Source organism: Bos indicus, chromosome 11 (genome assembly GCF_029378745.1).
Source record: "Bos indicus isolate NIAB-ARS_2022 breed Sahiwal x Tharparkar chromosome 11, NIAB-ARS_B.indTharparkar_mat_pri_1.0, whole genome shotgun sequence".
Classification (NCBI taxonomy): Eukaryota; Metazoa; Chordata; class Mammalia; order Artiodactyla; family Bovidae; genus Bos; species Bos indicus.
Window position 1 is genome coordinate 94,062,253 of NC_091770.1, and position 25,313 is coordinate 94,087,565.

The 25,313-nt window shown below is 38.9% G+C and overlaps 1 protein-coding gene and 1 non-coding gene across 7 annotated transcripts in view; one reads left to right on the forward strand and one right to left on the reverse strand.

The window, feature by feature from the left end:
- The window catches only part of STRBP (spermatid perinuclear RNA binding protein), a 172,545-nt gene that overhangs the window by 132,167 nt on the left and 15,065 nt on the right, over window positions 1-25,313 (reverse strand). The window lies entirely within an intron of this gene.
- LOC139186040 (U6 spliceosomal RNA) lies at window positions 6,105-6,211 on the forward strand. The gene has a single exon (XR_011569609.1). It is a non-coding gene; the product is annotated as a U6 spliceosomal RNA (small nuclear RNA).

Consider the following 25,313-nt stretch of genomic DNA (forward strand, 5'->3'; position numbering starts at 1 on the left):
AAAAAGGATGAATTTTACTCTATGTAAAAAGTGAAGGTGTTAGTCACTCAGTCAAGTCTGACTCTCTGTGACCCCATGGATTGTAGCCCACCTGGCTCCTCTGTCCATGGATTCTCCAGGCAAGAATTCCCTTCTCCAGGGGATCTTCCTAACGCAGGGATCAAATCAAAATTTTCAACACCTGTCTCAGACACGACCCTCCCCATAAAGCTATCCATTTTTTGCTCATTTCACAAATATTTCTTGAATGACTAGAATGCGCCATCCCCTGTTCTAAACACTTAAGACACAACAGTAAACAAAACAAAAATCACTGCCCTCATACAGCTACACCCTAGCAGAGGGGTTGGGAGGGAAAGCAATATATCATTTGTTACTCAGTCTCTAAGTCGTGTCTGACTCCCTGCGACCCCATGAACTGCAGTACACCAGGCTTCCCTGTCCTTCACTATCTCCTAGAGTTTGCTCAAATCCATGATCATTGAGTTGGTGACACAACCCAACCATCTCATCCTCTGCCACCCCCTTCTTTTGCCTTCAACCTTTCCCAGCATCAGGGTCTTGGATTTCCAATGAGTCAACTCTTCATATCAGGTGGCCAAAGGATTGGAGCTTCAGCAACAGTCCATGCAATTAATATTCAGGACTGAATTCCTTTAGGATTGACTGGATTAATCTCCTTGCTGTCCAAGGGACTCTGAAGTCTTCTCCACCATCACAGTTCGAAAGCATCAATTATTCAGGGCTCAACCTTCTTTATGGTCCAACTCGCACATCCAAACTTGACTACTGGAAAAACCATAGCTTGGACTACACAGACCTTTTCCAGCATAGTGATGTCTCTGCTTTTTAATACGCTATCTAGGTTTGTCACAGCTTTCCTTTGAAGGAGCAAGCATCTTTTAATTTCATGGCTGGCATTCACTGTCCACAGTGATTTGGGAGCACAAGAAAATAGTCTTTCACTGTTTCCATTGTTTCCCCATCTATATGCCATGAAGTGATGGGACCAGATGCCATGTTCTTAGTTTTCTGAACGTTGAGTTTTAAGCCAGCTTTTTCACCCTCTTTCACCTCCATCAAGAGGCTCTGTAGTTCCTCTTCACTTTTTGCCATTAGAACATTATCATCTGCCTATCTGAGGTTGTTGGTGTTTCTCCTGGCAATCTTGATTCCACCTGATTCATCCAGCCCAGCACTGAAAGTCCAACTCTTTGTGACCCCATGGACTGTAGCCTGCCAGGTTCCTCTGTCCATGGAATTCTCCAGCCCAGAATACTGGAGTGGATAGCCATTCCCTTCTCCAGGGGATCGTCCCAACCCAGGGATCAAAACCAGGTCTCCCACTTCGCAGGCAGATTCTTTACCATCTGAGCCACCAGGGAAGTCCCCAGCCCAGCATTGGTCATCTGAATATATCATAAACATCCTGTATAACCAAATAATGTAGTCAATGTCACAGTCAAGTGCTATGCAAATAAAAAAACAGCAGAGTAAGAGGAGCCCAGAGTGTAGGAAATGCAAGTTACAGAATTAAAAAATTAAAGTCAGCTAACTGACATGATAAATTTTGAGCAGACTTGACAGTGACGAATATTTCAAGTAGAAGGAACAGCAAACGCAAAGGCCATGAGTCTAAAACATGTCTGGCCTGCTTGAAAACCAGCAAGGAGGTGAACAGAGTGATCAGGGAGAACGGTGGATGAGGCCAGACAAGTAATAGGGTTAGATGACATAGGGCCTTGTTTGGCTATCACTCTTGGACTGCAAGGAGAGCCAACCAGCAGATCCTAAAGGAAATCAGTCCTGAATATTCGTTGGAAGGACTGATGCTAAGGATGAAACTCCAATACTTTGGCCACCTGATGCAAAGAACTGACTCACTGGAAAAGATCCTGATGCTGGTAAAGACTGAAGGCGGGAGGAGAAGGGGATGACATAGGATGAGATGGTTGGGATGGCATCACCAACTCAATGGACTTGAGTCTGAGTAAACTCCAGGAGTTAGTGATGGACAGGAAAACCAGGCGTGCTGCAGTCCATGGGGTTGCAAAGAGTCAGACACAACTGAGCGACTGAACTGAGTGAAACAGGCAGCCAAAGTAGGGTTTGGACAGTAAATGATGATCTGACATATTCCAGAAGGATTCTTCTGGCTATTGTATTGAACTAGACTGCTGGAGGCAAAAGTACAAACAGCTGAGGGTCTGATAGGATTAGGACTTTTTCTACAAAGATCCAGGGGACAGATGATGATGGGAACAAGATGGCGGCAACAGGGGCAGTGGGGAGAAGTGTTCCAACTCTGCATGTACTTTGAAGGTAAGACCAAGAGGACTTCCTAGCAGACTGGATGTGGCATGTGAGAAAGGAGGAATAAAATTAATGCCAAGGTTTTTGCCCTGAAAAACTGAAGGATGAAATTATCTTCATCAAAGACAGGGCGATCTGGAGGCAGAGCATATTATAAAGAGAAGAGAAGGGGTTTGGCTTTAGACATGTTCCATTTAAGATGTTTACCAGACACCCCAGTGAGGTTGAGTAGGTAGTTGGGTATTTGGCTCTTAAGTACAAAAAAAGAGATATCAACATGAAAGCCAGTATAAGAGAGTATTAAAAGATATAGAAGTACTGATATGATCCCCAGGGGAAACTCCTATTCTAAAAAGTAGGGAGAAAGAAAATAATAAAAGAAACTGAGAAGGATTGACCAATAAAATGGGAGGTGGCGGGGGAGGGAGGTATGAACGTGTGGTATTCTGGAAGCCAAAAGTAAAAAAAAGTATACCAAGGAGCAATGAGTGATCATGTGTCAAATGCTATTTATAGGTCAAACACAACGATGACTAACAACATACTCTGAATTCTGGTACTTTTATGTTATCGATGACAACCTTGTCAAAGGCAGCTGTAGTCAAGAAGGAGGGGAAAAGCCTAACTGAATCAAGCTGGCTTAAGTGAGAATAAAATGGAGAAACTGGAACCCTCATACACTGCTGGTGGGAATGTTTTCATGCAGTCCTTTTGGAAAACGGTCTGACAGTTCCTCAAAATGTTAAACATAAGGTTATCTTATGACCAGCAATTGTCCTCCAAGGTATGCACCCAAGAGAACTGAAAGCACATTCTCCCAAAACCTGAATATAAATGTGTCTGATCAGCATATTTCATAAGAGCCAAAAAGTGGGAACAATCCAAATGTCCAAAACCTGAAAGATTAACAAAACGTGGAACTCACCCAAGGAATGGAATGTTACTCAGCCATAAAAAGGAATGTAGTGTTACAACATGGTAAACCTTGAAAACAGGTTAACTAAGTAAAAGCAGACAGACACAAAAGGTCACATATTGTTTGGTTCCCTTTATGTGAAATTTCCACAAGAGGCAGACCCACAGAGACATAGGTAGATTCCAAGAGAACAAGCAGAGCTACAGACTGAGGAATAGAGTGCCTGCGAAGGGATAAAGGGTTTTTTATGGGATAATGAAAATGTTCTGTAGATAGTGGTGATAGATGCACAACTCTGAATATACTAAAAAAACCACTGAACTGTACACTGATGGTGGTGAATTTTACAGTATGTGAATTATATTTCAATAAAAGAATGACAGAGGAAGAGATAGAATCAGTTCAGTTCAGTTCAGCTGCTCAGTCATGTCCGACTCTTTGCAACCCCATGGACTGCTGCACGCCAGGCCTCTCTGTCCATCACCAACTCCCGGAGTTTACTCAAACTCATGTCCATTGAGTTGCCAACCATCTCATCCTCTGTCATCCCCTTCTCATCCCACCTTCAATCTTTCCCAACATCAGGGTCTTTTCAAATGAGTCATCTCTTCGCATCAGGTGGCCAAAGTACTGGAGTTTCAGCTTCAGCATCACGCCTTCCAATGAACACCCAGGACTGATTTCCTTTAGGATGGACTGGTTGGATCTCCTTGCAGTCCAAGGGACTCTCAAAAGTCTTCTCCAACACCACAATTCAGAAGCATCAATTCTTCGGTGCTCAGCTTTCTTTATAGTCCAACTCTTACATCCATAAATGACTACTGGAAAACCACAGCCTTGACGAGACGGACCTTTACTGGCAAAGTAATGTCTCTGCTATTTAATACGCTGTCTAGGTTGGTCATAACTTTTCTTCCAAGAAGTAAGTGTCTTTTTATTTCATGGCTGCAGTCACCATCTGCAGTGACTTTGGAGTCCAAAAAAATTAAGTCTGCCACTGTTTCCCCATCCATCTGCCATGAAGTGATGAGACTGGATGCCATGATCTTTGTTTTCTGAATGTTGAGCTTTAAGCCAACTTTTTCACTCTCCTCTTTCACTTTCTTCAAGAGGCTCTTTAGTTCTTCTTCACTTTCTGCCATAAGGGTGGTGTCATCCGCATATCTGAGGTTATTGCTATTTCTCCCAGCAATCTTGATTCCAGCTTGTGCTTCTTCCAGCGTTTCTCATGATGTACTCTGCATATAAGTTAAATAAGCATGGTGACAATAAACAGACTTGACGTACTCCTTTTCCTATTTGGAACCAGTCTGTTGTTCCAGACTGAGACAGAATGTGAGGGAAGAAATTACAAACAATTGAATAGAGACAACTTTCTAAAGTTCTGCTACAAAGGAGAGCAAATATACAGGACAGTACCTAGCAATGAAGGTAGGGTCAAGAAAAAGTATTTTTTAAACTGGGGGTATTTGAAATAACATGCTTTATACACTGATGAATGACCTAATAGACAGTAAAACAGTGATATAGGGAACTGGCTGGCAGCAGTGATTCTTGGACTAGTATCCTTGAGTAGTTCAAAGGGGGTGGTATTCGGCATACAACTAAAGATGCACAGATGCACTGATAGTTCATCATGTTAAAAGGAGGGAAGGCAGAATGCACAGGCAGAGTGCCTCAGTCTTCCTAGTGAAGTAGGAAGTTTCTTAGGAAGCAAGGTCATCAGTTGAATGGGAGAGATGTTATACCTTTAAAGAGAAAGGTGATGGTACAAAAGAGCTGTCTAGAAGAGTGGTAACACACTAGGTACATATATGACTGCCTGGCAGTATTAAGGACCCTCTGAGGTTCAAGGGCGTGAACTTAAGATCAGTCAGCACAGCTGTGGGAGTGTGCATGTGCACACATATGTACACACATGCACTTTCCAGCTGTGTTCAGATGCACAGGTACAAAGTAGAAGAGTCAGCTTAACCAGGATTACAAATTTTGCCAAGTAAGTATGATAAAGCAAGAAGGGCATGGTAATTGAGGGTATATGAAGAGGAGTTTGTAAAATGACTGGCTATGGAATTTACACTGGGTGAAGAAGGAAATGAGAATGTCAAGAAGGTAAAAGACAATGAAAAAAGTGGTAAGATCATGGGCCTGAGGTCCAAGGAAAACAAAATCACTAGATGAAGAGAGTCCAAGGAACTAGAGGCTGGTGAGTGAGAATAATCATCTATGGGTTAGGTCATACCTAAATGCTCAAACCCAAGAAATCATTCCAGTTTCTGAACAGTAAAGAAAGTCTTATAATTATCAAATAATTTTGCATCCTGCCGCCCTTTATATGCCATCCAAAATGGAAATACTGGCACGCCTGGTGCAAGTCCCTACATTTTTATCTATATTTAGTAACTTACATAAATTTACCCCTGGCATATTTCAGGTACTAATAAATACTTAGTGATGGATACAGGACCCTGATGAGTTACAAAGCTATGTAGTGAAGGAAAGTAAAGACCAACGAGTGAGCAACTGTCCTTACCATATCACATATAACAGAGACAATTTCACAGCATTTACAGCTGTCTGCCTTTCAGACTACATCACACAAACAATTAACATTTACCAATCATTGTCCTTCATATTTACTATTCAAAGACACTGCAGCCGATGAGGCAATTTTCTATGTTTGGCTGCAAAGCCTATACATTATTAATAATTAAAATTAGAGAAGACACAGCCATTTCATCAAAAGAAATCTGTTTTAATACTGTTTTAACTGAAACAGCTTGCATCTTCCACATGTTTTTCTTTAGGAACACACATACATTGTTATTTTAACCAAATACATTCTTTTTTAACTTCAGGTAATAATGGGGGGAAAGTGCTCACTTCAGCAGCACATATACTAAAATTGGAATGCTACAGAGAAGATTAGAATAGCCCCCGAGCAAGGATGACACGCAAATTTGTGAAGTGTTCCGTATTTTTATAAAATTCATTCTAATCCAAAAAAAAATAATAATAATAATGGGGGGAAAGCACAAGGCTTAAGAATTCTGTCCTAGAACTTCCCTGGTGGTCCAGTGGTTAAGAATCCACACTTCCACTGTTGGGGGCCCAGGTTCCATCCCTGGTCAAGGAATTAAGATTCTACATGCTGCACAGTGCAGCCAAAAACAAGAACAAAAAAAAAGAATCATCCCTCCCCCCCCAAATATGAATTATTTTGAATTTTAAAGCAATTACAAAATCCTCTCTGCTCAACTCTATCTCTTCATCACAGAATGCAGGAAATGAGCAATTTTCCAGAAACGTAGCGGTTCTCATCTCTGCATCAGAGTAAGGAGCACAGGAAGCTCTGTGAACTAGACCTTGTGCGGTTATACCACCAAGGACCAATTTAATTGGTTTGGGGTGGGATGTAGGTTACCAATAATTTTTTTTAACTCTCCAGAAAATCCTAACATACAAACAGGAAAGCGAACTACAAACCTAATCTAATCCTTTCATCAGCAGCCCATACTTCAGATTTCATGTCCAACTTACTGCCTTCTACATATCTCCATCTGGAAGGTTGCATGCACACCCCAAATGCAAATGTCCAATCCTAAAGTCAGCATCTTTTTCCCAAAGCATATTTTTTGTGTTTCTTTTTGTTCTGTAACATTTCTGATTACGAAATATAACTTAAATGCACAAAAATGCATAAAACATATAAGTACAATTTAACAGTCCTAAAAAAGTACATCTGTGATTATCAGCCAGATTAAGAAATACACAACTAACAGCAAGCACCTCAGTATCCTATATATCTCATCTTGGATGGTATCCCAACTCATCCAGCCACCATCAGAATATGGGTTATCATCGTAAAATTTATCCTTCTCCCAATCTTCAATAAACCCCAAGTACTGAAGATTTTACTGCCTAAATATATCTCCTGTTCTTTTTCACTTCCATTTTCTTAGTCCAGGCTCTCATGAGTTTGAACTTGTCTCCAGTTTAACCAATGAAATGATATCTTAAAATAAATCTGATTGTGACCTACTCTTGCTGGCTTCCCATATGTTAGCAAGATAAGATTCTCCTCTGAACTGGCCCTGATATATATCTAAATATCTATCTACCTACCTACCTATTTCTCTCCCTCTCGCTTTCCCATCACTATGGAACTTGCCCCACTTCAAAAATTATACTGCAGATATACTAACGTGCTTACAATTTCCTAAACACACTATGCCATTTCCTGTCTTTCTACCTGTTCTTCTGCAGCACACATCCTTCTTTCCCACTGCTGAACTTGAATTTACTTTCAGACCCAACCCAGCCACCAATTTCTTCAGGAAGTGGTCTCGGACCACCACTCTATCCCTAAATAGTGATTCATTCTCCCTCTATGCTATTTCTGTACCCTGTTCTTGTCTATAGAATCATTTATCAAACTCGTACTTAGAAACAATTTTCAGTGGCAGCCTCCTTTCAACAGCCCCACGCCTGCTCCAGGAACTGTCCTTTCTCCATCCACAAAGGCAGGCTTCCAATAGGAGATCCAAACTTCAAAACCTGCCCTCAAGCATAGCTGAACCAGACTGGGCCAATCAGACTCCCTCCCAGGAACCTGGAATTCAAATTAAAATAGAAAATTGGTATCTCCATGTGGCTGAGAACTATTAGTTTTAAAAGAAAGGCTATGGGACTTCCCTAGTGGCTAAGACTCCACAACGCAAGGGGCCAGAGTTTGATGCCTGGTTAGGGAACTAGATTCCACCTGCTGCAACGAAGACTCAGCACAAGCAAATAAATATTTTTGAAAAAGAAAGAAACAAACTTTATGAAGCAGCCATATTCTAACCATATGTACTAAAAAGAGGAGAAAGCAAATCTTCAAAGAGAAAAGAAAGAATAGATGGGCAGAGTAAAACAAAGGTAAGAGGAGACAGTCCTATGGGCCTTCCAGTTATTCCTAGAAGCTGCTCTGATTCCTTCCTGTTCTTGAGTTTTAAAAGCAAGACCTATATACTGAGATACTACAGATTTCTATTACTTGCAACAAAAAGGTCCAAGTAATACTGGATTAACTTTCTTACACATTATCTCTATTAGCATCCTGAAGGCAGAGGCTGTCTCTTCTATGTGCCAGACCAACACAGGTCCTGAAAATGTCAGTTCAGTTCAGTTGAGTTGCTCAGTTGTGTCCAACTCTTTGCGACCCCATGAATGGCAGCATGCCAGGCCTTCCTATCCATCACCAACTCCCGGAGTTCACCGAAACTCATGTCCAAGTCAGTGATGCCATCCAGCCATCTCATCCTCTGTCATCCCCTTCTCCTCCTGCCCCCAATCCCTCCCAGCATCAGGGTCTTTTCCAATGAGTCAAATCTTCACATGAGGTGGCCAAAGTACTGGAGTTTCAGCTTCAGCATCACTCCTTCCAATGAATACCCAGGACTGATCTCCTTTAGAATGGACTGGTTGGATCTCCTTGCAGTCCAAGGGACTCTCAAGAGTCTTCTCCAGCACCACAGTCCAAAAGCATCAATTCTTCGGCGCTCAGCTTTCTTCACAGTCCAACTCTCACATCCATACATGACCACTGGAAAAACCATAGCCTTGACTAGAAGGACTTTTGTTGGGTACTCATTAATTAATATCATCCATGGCAGACTTAAGAGCTGTGCATTTTTCCATATGTAAATTTTAATTTTAAAAAAGTGTAACAAGTTTGAACTCCAGCTAATTATAATTAACATGTATGTCAGTGTTTAGAAATAAACTGTAAGAATGTCTGCAACTTACTTTGTAATACATCAAAAAAAAAAAGATTGATAGATAATGGGATAAATTGATGGATAAACATGATAAAGCAAATAAAAGAAAATGTTAATTGCTGGGGTTGAGCTAATTGTAGAATATGTAGGTGTTCACTGTATAATTCTTTCAAATCTTTTGCATTTTTAAACTTTAATAATAAAACGCTTAGAGAAAAATGTACCAGCGATACATCTACACTGACTTATATGGACAAGGTCCACACACATAACTGATTGTACTACTCTCTGCCTTAAAATGAAATTTCAAAGGACTTTAACAGATACACTAGATAACTCAGCAACTTCCTTTCACTGATTAATAAATTTTAAAACTGTTTTGTCCGTCTTTCCAGTTCATATGAGTTTTATAATGACAGCTGTTAGGCACAATTAAAATGTAAAACTAAATACTTCTAATTTCATACTTCTAAACTCCTTTAAAACTAGTTTTAGAAAACATAATAAAGTTAGATGGGGAAAATTCAAATCATGTTTTCTACTATCAAGACCATTCATCAAGACAAAAGAGCTGGCAGCTTTATACTGTAAACCTCCCCTTGACAAGACAGAAAAATACACTAGGAGAATAAGAAGAATCACAAAATCACAAAGTGCTGAAACTGGTCAAAAAGACTAACACAAGATTGTTATTTGTCAAAAAGAAAATTAAGACCCAAAGAAGTGATATATCTTGCCTGATGATGATGTGAAAGTCGTTCAGTCGTGTCCAACTCTTCGTGACCCCATAGAATATACAATCCATGGAATTCTCCAGGCCAGAATACTGGAGTGGGTAGCTGTTCCCTTCTCCAGGGGATCTTCCCTACCCAGGGGTTGAACCAGGTCTCCCACTTTGCAGGTGGATTCTTTAACAAGCTGAGCCACCAGGGAAGCATCATCTTGCCTGAGGTCACCAACAACTTTTTAGGAAGGCTCAGACTCAAACCCTGGACTCATGACTAAAGTCCAGCGCCCTTTCCATACTCTCCTGTGGTTCTATATCTTTTTTTTTTTTTTTTGGAAAAGTAATATTACATAGGGCTACCCTGGTAGTTCAGTGGTAAAGAATCCACCTACCAATGTAGGAGATGCAGGTTCAATCCCTAGGTCACAAAGATCCCCTGGAGAAGGAAATGGCAACCCACTCCAGTATTCCTGTGTGGAAAATCCCATGGACAGAAGAGCCTGGTGGGCTACAGTCCACGGGGTCACAAGAGTCGGACTTAGCAACTAATCAACAATAAAATATTACATGAAGTGCCTCATCTCAGCTTAAATATTTAATATTTTTCAACTTGTTTAATTTTTTTGTACCACATGTTCAAATTCTAAATACAAGTGAATACAGGAATCACATTACAACCAGGATTCAAATGATATACCTTATCATTCACTGTAACTAAACTTCATTAAAACAGCCTGAAAGTGCTATTCCACTGTTTAGGCAAATAAAGACACATTGACAGAATTTTAGCAGTAAATGTGCCTGCATTCCTCGTATGTAGAAGTTCAAAATTTAACATGTACTTTCCCCAAAAATGAGTAACTCAAAGCTACAAAAGCTAGAGAATAAGCCTTAATTCAGCCTATTTTTTGGTCTTTTTTTTTTTTTAATTCAGAATGTATTTTAGAGTATATTTACTAAAATAATGGATTACAGATCTGGATAACTGTATTTTTTCTTGCAAAAGCATTCAAGAAATGCTAGTCTGTGTTGTATAAAGAGTGTGGTTAGGCTTCAGTGAATTATGATGCAATTACTGTATTTCTACTGAGATTTCGTCAGACAACTGAAAATCAAAGCAAAGACTAGACTCCTAAGATACAACTTCAGCAGAATACACTGTTATCCCACAGAGCCATAGGTGACCAGTCAGATGCAAACAAAATAGTGTTTCTTTTCCTATCTCTGTTTCACAGCAAAACGAAAGTTGTAAGAAATGTTGAAAGGGTAGCTCTCTATATGCAAAATACATTTAAATCATGTTACTTCTATTTAATAAAAGACACTTCTGAAATAATTTAGCAATAGAACGCTCAACAAGACAGAGTTCCAAGAAAAATAACCAAAAGTAAGTCAACCAGAATGAGCTTGCTGTCTGTTATATTACAATGGAGATATGTAGAAGTATCCAGCTTACTCTCTGATTAATAATCCATCTGTACAAACACTTAACATTCTGCCATAGTCCACAGCTTTCAACCCCTAAATCAGATTCCCACAAGTGCTGTTGCTGAAAACACCTCACCAAGAACACCTCAACATTGATGAAACACTCAAAATACTACAGAAGGGCATCATACTTCTAGTATGTCAGTAAGGAAGGACCCCTCTGCTACAAAGCAGAATATGTTCCCAATTTCTTGAGCAGCATGCACTAACATGGTTTTTTAACACATGGTAAGTACAGCAAAATTATCTGTGAAATTACACAGATAAGCACTTGTATTTCAAAAAGAATATATTTTTCCTGAGAGAAAATGTAACTGCCGCAATTATTTTGTTTCTTACTTCCTTTACTCATTTTACACATCATTTTATCTACCAAAAGCAAGGCTAGAAAATGTAACTTCTAAACAGAATAAAACCTCTCTTGTTTCATTAACTGACATACCTGAAGTAGGATGTCATTTACAAATGTAATGATGACAGTGAAGCAATGCAAGTTCTTGATGAACTTTCTGAATCTTCAAAATAAGACCAAGTTATGCCAGTAATTTGTTAGTATATTATATTGGACATCAGTAATACTGTATTGGACATATTGTTAAGGAAAGATACATTTAAGAGCAGTGATAATAGTAAGCATAAAAAATGCTGAATAGATTTTCTGCCCCAAAAATTGTGTGTTATACAAATTGCACTTTGATGCCATGAGATCTGCATGTAAAAGTCCCAGCTCTACAACTTCTTTGAAGTTCTCATTTGCAATGGGAATACCACTACTTGGCTTTATCTGTTGATAGTTACCTCACAGAGCTGGTACAAGAAGCAAGAGCTGAATGTGTATAGTCACACTTTGTAAACATAACACTGGGTTGCTCTGGCATTCCTACTGAAATCTACAGCATTACAGCTGTGGAGGAGGCAGCTAACTATCCACCAAAAGCCACTGTTTCTTCCAAAGTAAGAGAGTTGTAATGGGGACAAGGTTCGCCACCCTTCACATTTTGTAGCTGAAAATGAACTCCTCCCAAGAACATTTCAACACTGATGAAATAACTCAAAATACTACAGAATGGCATCCTACCACCCAGTCAGCAAGAGAAAGGACATGACATTTCCCAATCCCTCTGCAACTAGATAAGGCAATGAGACTAAGCCCTCAGCAACCAAAGTGAGCAGAAATTGTACTTGCAACTTCCACCTCTCTTAGACAATGTGTCCAACAAAACAACCGTGGAAGCCAGGTACTAAAGATAGTAGGATCCCCATCAGCCCTATTGCCTGAGCTCCCTAAATGCCTTTTATGGAGAGCCATAGGCTGAGGCAGAAAAGGCAATGGCATCCCACTCCAGTACTCTTGCCTGGAAAACCCCATGGACAGAGGAGCCTGGTGGGCTGCAGTCCATGGGGTCGCTCAGAGTCTGGCACGACTGAGCGACTTCCCTTTCACTTTTCACTTTCATGCATTGGAGAAGGAAATGGCAACCCACTCCAGTGTTCTTGCCTGGAGAATCCCAGGGACAGGGGAGCCTGGTGGGCTGCCGTCTATGGAGTCGCACAGAGTCGGATACAACTGAAGCGACTTAGCAGCAGCAACAGGCTGAGGTGGACACCTGCTCTGGACTATTATGCACAGGATTTAGGCATTTTAGCTGATGTATTTCAGGGCTCTAATTCAGCAGCTGGGGTTACTTAACTAATATAATAGCCAACCCCTCACACAAGGTAATGGGTACAACTTAAAAATCCCTAACAAGCTTAACAAGCTTGTTACAACTTAACAAGCTTCCAACATCTTCCCACAAAGTAACACATAAAAGATAAAATTCCCAATGTAAGAGTTTCCCGGAAGGACATTATCTGAGAAGACTGTTTAAGTTTTAAAGGTAAGAGAACTGGCCCTGAAATCAGACTGCCTAGGTTCAAATCCCTGCTCTATCACTTGCTAACCGTGTAACCCTGGATGGAAATTAACCTGTCTCACATGTAAAGTGAGAATAAAAACAGTACTCACCTTATTATGTTGTTGTGATGTTTAAATGAAAAAAAAGAAAAAAAATTCCATGCTTAGCAGAAAGCATGGCATAAGAACACTCAGTAAATGTTAGCTTTTATTATTAAAACTATAAAAATCATGATTCTGTAAAATTTCACTGAGCTGATCATATACCAATAGGAAAGTTACTGGAATGCTATCAAGATTCTCTATAGTCTAGTTACTAGCGCAAAGTATTCTAGTAGATATGCAGTTAAACCTAGATTCCCTGAAAGGCAAATTAAAAGGAGTTCACTCTCAGTATTCAAGAAAGACAGCTGCATTGAAGAAGTATGACCTAGGGTCTGGTCATTTGCAAACCATTACAGTGACCAAGAGAGAACAGTGCGTTGTATTAAAACAACCTAATTTCAGGACAGGCTGTACAGGACTCTAATGGCACTGGTTTTCTAAAACAGAGAGTCATCCTAGCATCCCAAATAGGCACAAGGATTTATAAACAGTTGAGAAACAATCTAAAGATGTGAAGGGAGATTACCAAGGAAACTTCAGAAATTTGTCCTGCCTTTGGAACAATAATCTTATAGCATAGTTTTGTGACTTATACACCTACAGGAGAAAATCCATAACAGACTTTAAACCTATGTGTATCATAAAAGCAATTCCATATTTTTAAAAAACACACTCCAAAAATAAATTCTACACTGTAATACCATCTGGAGAGAAGGCACAAGTTCAATAAATTTACAAGGAGAAAGGTAAACTCAATTATAACATTATACAAGTTTTAGAATGAGAATCTTTAAGTGTTACTAATGATTTCCTCAGCAGTAGCAGTAACATTTATGCTTTGGTATCCCTAAATATATTTAAGTAAATAAAACAAAATAAAATATTGGGTTGGCCAAAACTTTGTTTGGGTTTTTATGTAAGATAACAGAAAAGCGCAAGTAACTTTTTAGCCAACCCAAAGCCCTGTTAGTACAGAACGCCTACCCTGCCCTCCCTGCCTATCCAAATCCTTTTTTCCAGGGCCACATTTACTCACACTGCTCCAATGAGGTCTAGAGAAGGACATTTACCCTGATCTCTTTTATTTGTACCTGTAGCACAAATTTAGACTCCAGGGCATTGAATACCTTACATTCATATGAGTATAACTTAACACCAAGAGCAAAAACTCCTGAAGGGCAGAGACTGTCATCCTGTTTTGCTATGCCTGTTTTACTCAGCCTGAGCTGACTAAGAATGATTAACACCTACAAGTCACTGAATGGCTCACACTGAGCTAGGCACTCTAAATATTTTTAATGGAAAGTTATAAAAGATTTGATAAATACAAATTACTAAATGACATCTGAATTTATGGAACATATTAATGCTGCTACTAAGTCGCTTCAGTCATGTCCGACTCTGTGCAACCCCCTAGACGGCAGCCCATCAGGCTCCCCCGTCCCTGGGATTCTCCAGGAAAGAACACTGGAGTGGGTTGCCAATTCCTTCTCCAATGCATGAAAGTGGAAAATGAAAGGGAAGTCTCGCTCAGTCACGTCTGACTCTTAGTGACCCCACGAACTGCAGCCTAGCAGGCTCCTCCATCCATGGGAGTTTCCAGGCAGGAATACTGGAGTAGGGTGCCAGTGCCTTCTCCGAAGTGTTAATAAGTATCTGCAAACCAGTCATCTAACAACAAAACTAGTGCAATCTCGTTACAGTAGAAGCAACCCATACAGTCTTCATCTTCACAGCAGCCCTATGAGAAGGCAGGGGAGACAAAGGCTCAAAGGGACCCAACCAAAGTCACAAAGCTATTAAACGCCAGAGCCAACATTCAAACCAGGTCTTCTGACTAAGATGCCAATTTTCTTTCCACCGTATCTATTCTGTTACTTGGATTTACTCTTCTCCTCTGCCTGCCTAAGTCCTACTATTACTCTTTAAGCTTCAACTCCTCCAAGAAATCCTCTCCAACGACCACAGGTTACACTTTTTTCACCTCTCTTTTCATCAAAGTTCAATGAAAGAAAGGCCTAAATTTTACACTTCCTTTGTTGTTGCCCCCAGTTTTAGCACAACACCTGGAGCAGTTACTTAATTGCTGTGTGTGTGTGTGTGTAAATATATTTGCCACATATCTGAATATATACACATTTATGTATGATAAATGTATACATAATATAAACTCCTCACCCAGGTTACAAAGTCTCAGCTGATCTGGCCCCTGCCTACCTCACCAAACTCTCATCTGTATCTCACTCTCTGGCTCTTCCTCTCTCTCCCTCCTGGTTATACTCCAATCACTCTGTCCTCCTTTTTGGCTCCTCCCACATACCAACTGTGTCCCTGCACGGCACTAGCAGTCCTCTCTGGCCGGCAGAGTCTTGCAGCCAGAGAGACTCTTAACCTTCGGATCTAACTATAAATGAGATCTCTTCAGAGGCCTTCCCCAATCATCCAATTAAGTAGCCACCCCCATCACTCTCCTATCTTAATATCAACCTATATTTTAATTATCTGCCTAGCACTTAATGGTGTATTTCTTGATTACTTATTCTCTACTTCAACACAGGAACATAAGGTCAACAAAAGTAGGGACCTTGCCTGTCTTATTTACCACTGTATTCCAGTGTCTAGAACACTGCCTGGCCCACAACAGATATTCACAAGGGTGTTGAGTAAATACATTTATGAATAAATTAACAATTACTTCCATTCCAATTACTCAATTAATGGTTTTAGCACCAAAGTGGGGAGGGGGGCTTAAAAAGTTAACATTTTGCTAGCTATAAATAAATCTCTCCATCTATTTGAAGTAGAATACTTTTTCTACAGAATTCCTTCTCTAATCTCATTCCAATCTCTAATTTCATTCTCATCTCAAACCAATGGTAAAGATGCACCACAGTAAACCTACCAATTTCCCCCAAATTGATCCACTGATTCAATGAAATTCCTATCAACATTTTTCTCACACAAACTTTTTCTAAAATGGCAAGTCACAAGATCTAGAATTGCTAAAACAATTTTGAAAAAGAATAAAAGATGAGGAGTCACTCCCCACCCAAGTTAAAGACTTACTATACTGCTACTGTAATCAAGCCTGCTGGTACCAGCAGAAGAGTACACTTAGATCAATGGAACAGAATAGAGACCCAGAATTAGAATCACACAAAACTCGGTTCAACTGGATTTTGAAAAAGGTGCCAAAGTAATTCAATGAAGGAAGGATAGCCCTTTCAACCAATGATGCTGGAGGACTTGGACATTAATAGTCCAAAAAAAAAGAAGCAAACAAAAGAAAAAAAATAAAACTTTGACCCAAATCTCATAGCTTACATAAAAAACTAATTCAAACAGATCACAGACTTAAATGTAATACTACAGAAAATCTTCATAACACAGAGCTGGGTCTACAGTTCTCAGATTTGACATTTTCAGACTTGACATTCTCAGACTTGACACCAAAAGCAAGACCCATAAAAAGAAACTGATAAACTGGACCTCATCAAAGTTAAAAACTTTTCTTCTATGAGATCCAATTAAGATTTTAAAAAAAAGAAAGTTAAAAACAGAGAGAAAATATCTGCAAACCATATATCCAACAAAAGACTTCTGGCTAAAATACTGGGTAGCCAAAATGTTTGAAGAACATATATAAAGAACGTTCAAAGCTCAACAGTAAAATAAAACAAAAACAAGCAATCCAATTAGAAAATGAGCAAAAGACATTTCACTAAAAAGGACATATAGATGGCAAAAAACACTTTAAAAGATGTTCAATATCATTAGCCATTAAAGAAATACAAATTAAAGCCAAAATGATATATCACTACATATTGATCTGAATGGCTAAACAAAAAATAATTCATTGCAAAATAGTACAGCCACTTTGTTGGGAAGATCCCTTGGAGAAGGGAAAGGCTACCCACTCCGGTATTCTGGCCGGGAGAATTCCATGTACTATATAGTCCACAGGGTCGCAAAGAGTTGGACCTGGCTTCATGGGAAATAGATGGGGAAACAGTGGAAACAGTGTCAGACTTTATTTTGGGGGGCTCCAAAATCACTGCAGATGGTGACTGCAGCCATGAAATTAAAAGACGCTTACTCCTTGGAAGGAAAGTTATGACCAACCTAGATAGCATATTCAAAAGCAGAGACATTATTTTGCCAACAAAGGTCCATCTAGTCAAGGCTATGGTTTTTCCTGTGGTCATGTATGGATGTGAGAGTTGGACTGTGAAGAAGGCTGAGCGCCATAGAACTGATGCTTTTGAACTGTGGTGCTGTAGAAGACTCTTGAGAGTCCCTTGGACTGCAAGGAGATCCAACCAGTTCATTCTGAAGGAGATCAGCCCTGGGATTTCTTTGGAAGGAATGATGCTAAAGCTGAAACTCCAGTACTTTGGCCACCTCATGCAAAGAGTTGACTCCTTGGAAAAGACTCTGATGCTGGGAGGATTGGGGGCAGGAGGAGAAGGGGATGACAGAGGATGAGATGGCTGGATGGCATCACGGACTCGATGGACGTGAGTCTGAGTGAACTCCGGGAGTTGGTGATGGACAGGGAGGCCTGGCGTGCTGAGATTCATGGGGTCGCAAAGAGTCGGACACGACTGAGCAACTGAACTGAACTGAGCTCCTTTCACTTTGGAAAACCATTTGGCAGTTTCTTACAATGCTAAGCACAGTCTTTTATCATATAATACAGGAATCACACTCCTAGGTATTTATCCAACGAGTTAAAAATTTATGCCCACCTAGATACAGATGTTTATCGGAGAAGGCAATGGCACCCCACTCCAGTACTTTTGCCTGGAAAATCCCATGGACAGAGGAGCCTGGTGGGCTGCAGTCCATGGGGTCGTGAAGAGTCGGACACGACTGAGCGACTTAACTTTCACTTTTCACTTTCATGCATTGGAGAAGGAATTGGCAACCCACTCCAGTATTCCTGTCTGGAGAATCCCAGGGACGGGGGAGCCTGGTGGGCTGCCGTCTATGGGGTCACACAGAGTCGGACACAACTGTAGTGACTTAGCAAAAGACACAGATGTTTATAGCAGCTTTATTCCTAATTTTCAAAAGACTGGAAACAAGATCTTTCAATAGGTGAATCAACAAACTAATATATCCACACAGAGGAATATTATTCAGGAATTTAAATGATGAGCTATCAAACCACCAAAAGACATGGAGGAACCTTAAATGCATATTGCTAAGTGAAAGAAGCCAATCTGACGGATTCATTTTGATATTTTGCAAAACTAATACAATTATGTAAAGTTTAAAAATAAAATTAGAGGAACAAAAAAAAAAAAAGAAGCCAAAAAAAAAAAAAAAAGAAGCCAATCTGAAAAGGCTATACATGTATAATTTCAATTACAGTCATCCCCTGTACTCAATCCACTCATCTGCGATACTCAAATTCATTGGTATCCATAGGTTCCACATCTGTAAATTCAACCAAATGAAGACTGAAATTCCAAGGTTAAAGACCCACAGATATGGAGGGCTGATTGTATATGACACTCTGGAAAAGGGAAAACTATCACTGGAAAAAGATCAGGGGGTAGGGGAGGGATAAATAGGTAGAACACAGGGAGAATTTTTTAGGATAATGAAACTATATCCACCACTATGATATGGTGGATATAGATGTACTTGTCAAAATCCACAGAACGAAAACACAAATAGTGAACCCGATTCATGGGGTCGCAAAGAGTCGGACACGACTGAGCGACTGAACTGAACTGAACTGAATGTAAACTATGGACTTTAGATTATAATGTATCAATATTAGTCCATCAAATTTAACTAGTAAAAGATATTAATAAAAGGGGCAACCAGTGAAGGAGAAAGATATATATGGGAACTCTGTATTAACCTGAAGTTGAACTCTGCTCAACTTTCTGCAAACCTACAACTATCCTAAATAATAAAGTCTGCTAATTTTCCTTAAAAAACAGTAGTAACATCAAATGCTAGTAAAGATGTAGAGAAATTGAGCCACTCATATATTGCTGGTGGAAATGTAATGCTACATCCTCTCTGAAAAAGTCAGCAGTGTCTTATTAAAACTACTGTATTCACCATACAATAAAGCAATTGCACTCTTGGGCATTAATCCCAGAAAAATGAAAATGTATATACAAAAACCTGTATACAAATGTTCACATTAGCTTTACTGGTAACAGCCAAAAACTGGAAACAATCCAAACGTCCCCCAATTAAATTAAGACATTTCTATCTACCATGAAATACCACTCAGCTATAAAAAGGAACAAACTATTGATACACACAACTACTTGGATGGATCTCAACAAAACTGTGCTAAGTAAAAAAAAAAAAAAAAAGCCAATCTTAAAAGATTACATACTATATGATTCCACTTTTATAACATTCTTGAAAGACCAAATTATACTAATGGGTTTTTATTGAATATATTATTTCTTAACAACAGCAAGAGAATCTACAATTATCTCAAAATAAGAACTGTTCTACACTCCAAAAGTTAAAGACATAGTCTCCAAAATCAAGTATTTCCCCTGGGGGGGCTGACAAATTTCCCAGAGGAGTGGGTCTCAGTCTCAGATGCACATAAGAATCACCTCTATGAATTTCGATGCTTAGGCAGTATCCTAGACCAATTCAATTAGAATCCCTTGAGGTTAAAAGGTGATCCGCACTTTTTTAAGCTCTTAGATATTCCAATGTGCAATTAAGATTGAGCATCAGTATCTGCCAAAGTAAGAGAGTCTTTTCAAAAGCAACCCTTATTGCATGCCAGGATTATTAACAAGAGTTAAGGATCTGGCCATTAACAGTTTGCTAAAATCTTAGTTACAAATCTCACTGATTTGTACTCACCCAAATCTCACTGATAAATCTCACCCAAATCTCACCCATCTTCCAGAAACAGAAGACTCAAAAAATTAATACAAGAAAGATAACAGTTCATTATGATCTATTTTTAAATAACGTCTTTCCTTGGTAATGGGAGTTTGAATCAGAAGTTGGGAATACTAGGTTCATTTTCATCTGTGAAACTTCTATAAATATAAAAATGGAACCATTAATCTGGCTTTCCAAAATCTTTCAAGCAAAAAGGTTACCATATTCCATTTAAGGTTTAACCTAAAATCAAAAGGAAGGATTTGAAACAATCTCAGGACTTTCACAAATTTAACTACCTACACACCATGAAGCTTTCCTGGTGGTTCAGCAGTAAAGAAGCCGCCTGCAATGCAGAAGAGGCAGGTTTGATCCCTGGGATGGGAAGATCCCCTGGAGAAGGAAATGGCAACCCACTCCAGTATTCTTCCCTGGGAAATCCCATGGACAGAGGAGCCTGGCGGGCTACAGTTCACAGGGTCGCAAAAAAGTTGGATGCACACACACACACACACACACACACACCCCATGAGAACAAGGCAAAGAACATGAAACATTTCAAATGAACTGCTCTTTTCCACCTGCATGTAAAAAAGCAGCAGTGGCAGCATCACAAACACACAAAAAAAGATTTAAAACTAAATGTCATGTAGGAACACTAAACACACCCAAACAAACCCACATACCACATAATTCAACACATCCGGGTAGCAGTGGCTAAGAAATGGAACAGCATGGAGATTGCAAGGATTTGGCAGACTGGTTTAGAAGAGATTCACGTCTCCTTTGCCTTTAATTTTGCCTGTTACATTACCCAAATAGTTTTTGGTTTTAGGTTTATCTGGAGTTTGGAGCAGGGGGGGATGATTCCACTGTATAAATTATCAATTTAAAACAGATTCTTAGTCCAGGTAAATTAAATAAAACACACAAGAATGCTATAAAAAAAATTTGACACCTGTATGTTGCTTAAAACATTAAAGTGATAAGGTCATTTTTAAATATGTGTAATCTTTTTACAAGTTCAGAAGAACCACAAATTATGGAGCTACAAACCACCAGCTATTCAAAAGAAAATTGTAGCTTATAAAATGTTGGCTGACTGCCAGTACAAATGAATTTTTTTTCCCTCAAACCAGCTTTGTAAGCCACAATACTCTTTCAAAAGTGACTATAACCATATTATCCAATCAAAGAGTAATGTATTAGACAGTAAAGGTAAGTTAATTCTTGGCCTAAAACAAACTGTGAAGTCCACAAATTGTTCACCAACATAGTAAAATGCCACCTTAGAAAATTTCAATTCATTACTATTTTACCATAATTTAATCAAGTAACTAAGTAAAAATTACAATAAAAAATAAATTTGGAATCCAAATACCAATCAACACCTTTAAAAGGAGAAGAATCACCACCATCCACCCTCCACTTAAAATAGTCATCCTTTGAAAAATCGCAAAATTCCCCACTACAATCCAAAAATACTTCCTTAAAACTCACTGACCAAACAGAAACATAAAAGAAAACACTGTGGAGACAGACAAGGGTTCAAATCCCAGCTATACAACTTCTTAGCTACTAAGTCAATTAACCATTCCAGGCCTCACTTTTCTCCTTTATAAAATGGCAACACCACTGTTCACCTCACAGTGAAACTGTTTCAAAGATCTAAAGATAGGGCTAAAGATGTAAAAATACTGGAAACCATACAATTCTACAAAAATAAGGTATCAATGTGAGAATAAAAATATATATTACAATTTAATTTTGCAAGCCTAGATTAATTACTCTATATGAATTATCCAGTCTAGCTTAACTGACATAACGACTATCTGAATTAAGTATCGCACTTTTGCCTCGTAAAGACAATGGCCTCCTCTCTCCCTCACCTACTTAAATAAAACTCATTCTACCCAACACGGTAGATGTCACACTTGTTACAGAGAACACTGCATTAGTTATCTTTTCATGAGATTATACATCTAACCTCTCTCAGTAGACTACAAACTACTGAAGAAAAGGAATCCATTTTCATAATGTACATCTTTTGCTCCGTTTAGTCACTGAGTCCTGTCTGAATCTTTTGCGACCCCATGGACTGTAGCACATCAGGCTCCTCTATCCATGGAATTTCCTAGGCAAGGATGCTGGAGTTGGTTGCCATTTCCTTCTCCAGGGAATCTTCTCGACCTAGGGATGGAACCCATGTTTAGTAGTACCTTAACACAAAGTGTTATCTATAAAAAGCACTTAAATATTCAATGACCAATTCACTGCACTTCAAAATTAGCCCACTTTTTATTTCAAGGAATATATCAGATAGTTTCTGAGACTGAGACTTACACAACAATCCACTGCATTTTAATTTCCAGATTACCCATTATTAAGCTGCAGTCTGCTTATCTGGTCACTACCTTTACTTTGTCTAATGCCACAGTTTCTCTAACTGTGATCCAGGGACCTCTAGAGGTCTTCAAGACACTTTCAAGGGTCTAAAAGGCCAAAAGTATTTTCACAGTAGTACTAAAACATTACATGCCACTTTAACTCTCATTTAAACTCACAACCGTAGAGTTTTCCAGAGGCTACAGAATGTATGGAGATATTATAAAATGAAATATATCATGTCCAGAAGTTCAATATAATTTAGCAAACCAACATTTTCCAAATGACCAACATACGATGTTACAAAATCACGTATGGATAAAGATCCATTCAAAATGCAACAGATCAACAAATTTTAACGTGACAAATGTAAAAAGCTCACTGATCTGGTTTCAAATTCCATTAAGACACTACCATTTGTCAAGTTCTAGTATAGTATTAAAGAAGAATACCCAAAATTATCAGAAAAAGCTATTAAAATACACCTCCCTTCTTTCAAATTACAATCTGTGTAAAGCCCAATTCAACTAGAACAACATACAACAGATTAAATGCAGAAGCACCTATCAGAATGCAGCTCTCTTCTATTAAGCTATACATTAATGAGATTTGCAAAAATGTAAAGCAATGCTACTCTTACTATTTTGTGTTTTGGAAAACAGTTATTTTTCAATAAAAATACATCATTTACAGGAAGTGGGGGAAATGGGTAGATGTTGGTCAAAGGGTACAAAGTGGCAGTTATGTAGGATGAATAAGTCAATTAATCTAATGTCAAGCATTATGGCTATAGCTAATAATACTGTACTGGATACTAGAAATTTGCTGAGACAGAAGATTTCAGGTGATAGCACTACCAAAAAAAAAAGAACTACACCAAAGACGGATATAGTAATTAGCTCAACTATGATCATAATTTCACTAGATATATGTTTATCAAAATATCATGCTGGGTACCTTAAATATATGCAATTTTATTTTTTAAAAAGTCACCAAACAACATTTATAGTATGAGAGAGAGAATTTATAACTGCATAGAAATAGTTCTAGAAGAATACATGCTAAACTCTTGACCACAGGCGTTGGAGTGTGTATATGACAGGAATGAAATAATTTCATTTTTTATTTTGATTCTATATTACTTTAATTTGCATGCATTACTTTTGTAACTTGAAACGAAAAATTTAAAACCTAAAACTTAAAACATTTACTTACACATATATAATTTAACATTTCTTATTTTAAATGAATAATTATATACATTTTATCAGGTATAATTTCTAATAATATAAATATCAACATATAAAACTCTCATAAACAAGAGATCCTTGGGGTCCTCAATAATTTTTAAGTGTATAAAGGAATCTTGAATTCAGAAGTCTGAGAATTGCTAGCCTAACTAAACGTAGGTGGATTCTGCTGTTCCCCATTCTATTCCCATTTTCCTTGGGAAATGCCAAACATTTGCCAGGAAGGAGCAACGTCAACACTGTACAACTTGGGGCAGCTCTGGAGCGCAAGATGAGTTTTACTCTCATTTTGCAGTAAACAGTCCTCTTACAATGAGCTACTATATTTTTCAGTGAAAGGATTTGGCAAAAACATTAACCATTCTCACTGATTCCCATTTCATAAAGAATACTCACTTAACCATATGATCTGTTTTAAGTAATCAAGAAAAACAGTACAACGTAACACAGCCCTTGCGTCCACAGCCTATGCCAGGCACCGTGCCTTACTTACATTACCTCACAATCCTCACGGCCCCACAAGGTGTAACAGGGCAGGAAAGAGATTCAGATGCTCTTGACAAAGGTCATACTGTTAATAAACGGTGGAATCAGAACACAGAATCAGGACTGAGCGATTTCAAAGTCCAGGGCTCTCTCCACTCTACCAGGTTAGCCCTCAGCACTAGACCGGAAATCAGACCTGTCACCTGCTCTCCTGTCCTGAAGCAACTCACAACTTCTCTCAGCCAGTTTTCTCATCTACAAGATAAGCTAGCTGATCTCCAAAGTCCCCTCCATAGCTAATATTCTTGGATTATAATTCATTACAACTTCAAGCCTACAGTTTAGAGTAAAAAGCCTTTTGTATGCTTTTCTGAACACAACAAGAAAAGCGAAACAAGTAATGGGGAAGTAATGAGTAAAATTAATAGACTAGGATATAGATTTTCATGCTTTAATATTAACAGTCATCATAAAATATACTATAAACGCTAAGTAGGCACTTGGTACTTCTTTCACTCCAGGCAACCAGTACTTTCTTGTTTGACATAAGCTTGGGCATTCAGCCAGCAGACATCTCTGAAGGTGGTAAGAACCTGTCAGCATGCAACACATGAACACCTCACCGAAGGCCAGCTATGAGGAGCGAATGCCTCATCATTAGCTTGTACAGGGAGCACCTTCTAATCTGTGAGGTAAATTATACAATAATCAATGGAGATATTTGCCAAGCATTTCTGAGAAAAGGAGAGCAAGCTGCAGGAAGTAGTGAAAACTGACACACGGCACTTCAAAAAAAATAATAACAAAACAAAAAACCCAAGAAGGAATGTATTGATTTCAGAATGTGCACTTTACTGTGAGGCTGTGCTGTATTTGCACTGCACTGATATTTGTCTGCTGCTACTGCTAAGTCACTTCAGTCGTGTCCGACTCTGTGCGACCCCACAGACCGCAGCCCACTAGGCTCCTCTGTCCCTGGGATTCTCCAGGCTAGGCTACCAAAATTTAGACCTCTTTCTACAACAATTACAATCTGAACACAGTTTAATGTGTGCCGGACACTGTACTGAGCCCTTTAGAGACATCACTCTTTAATCCTACT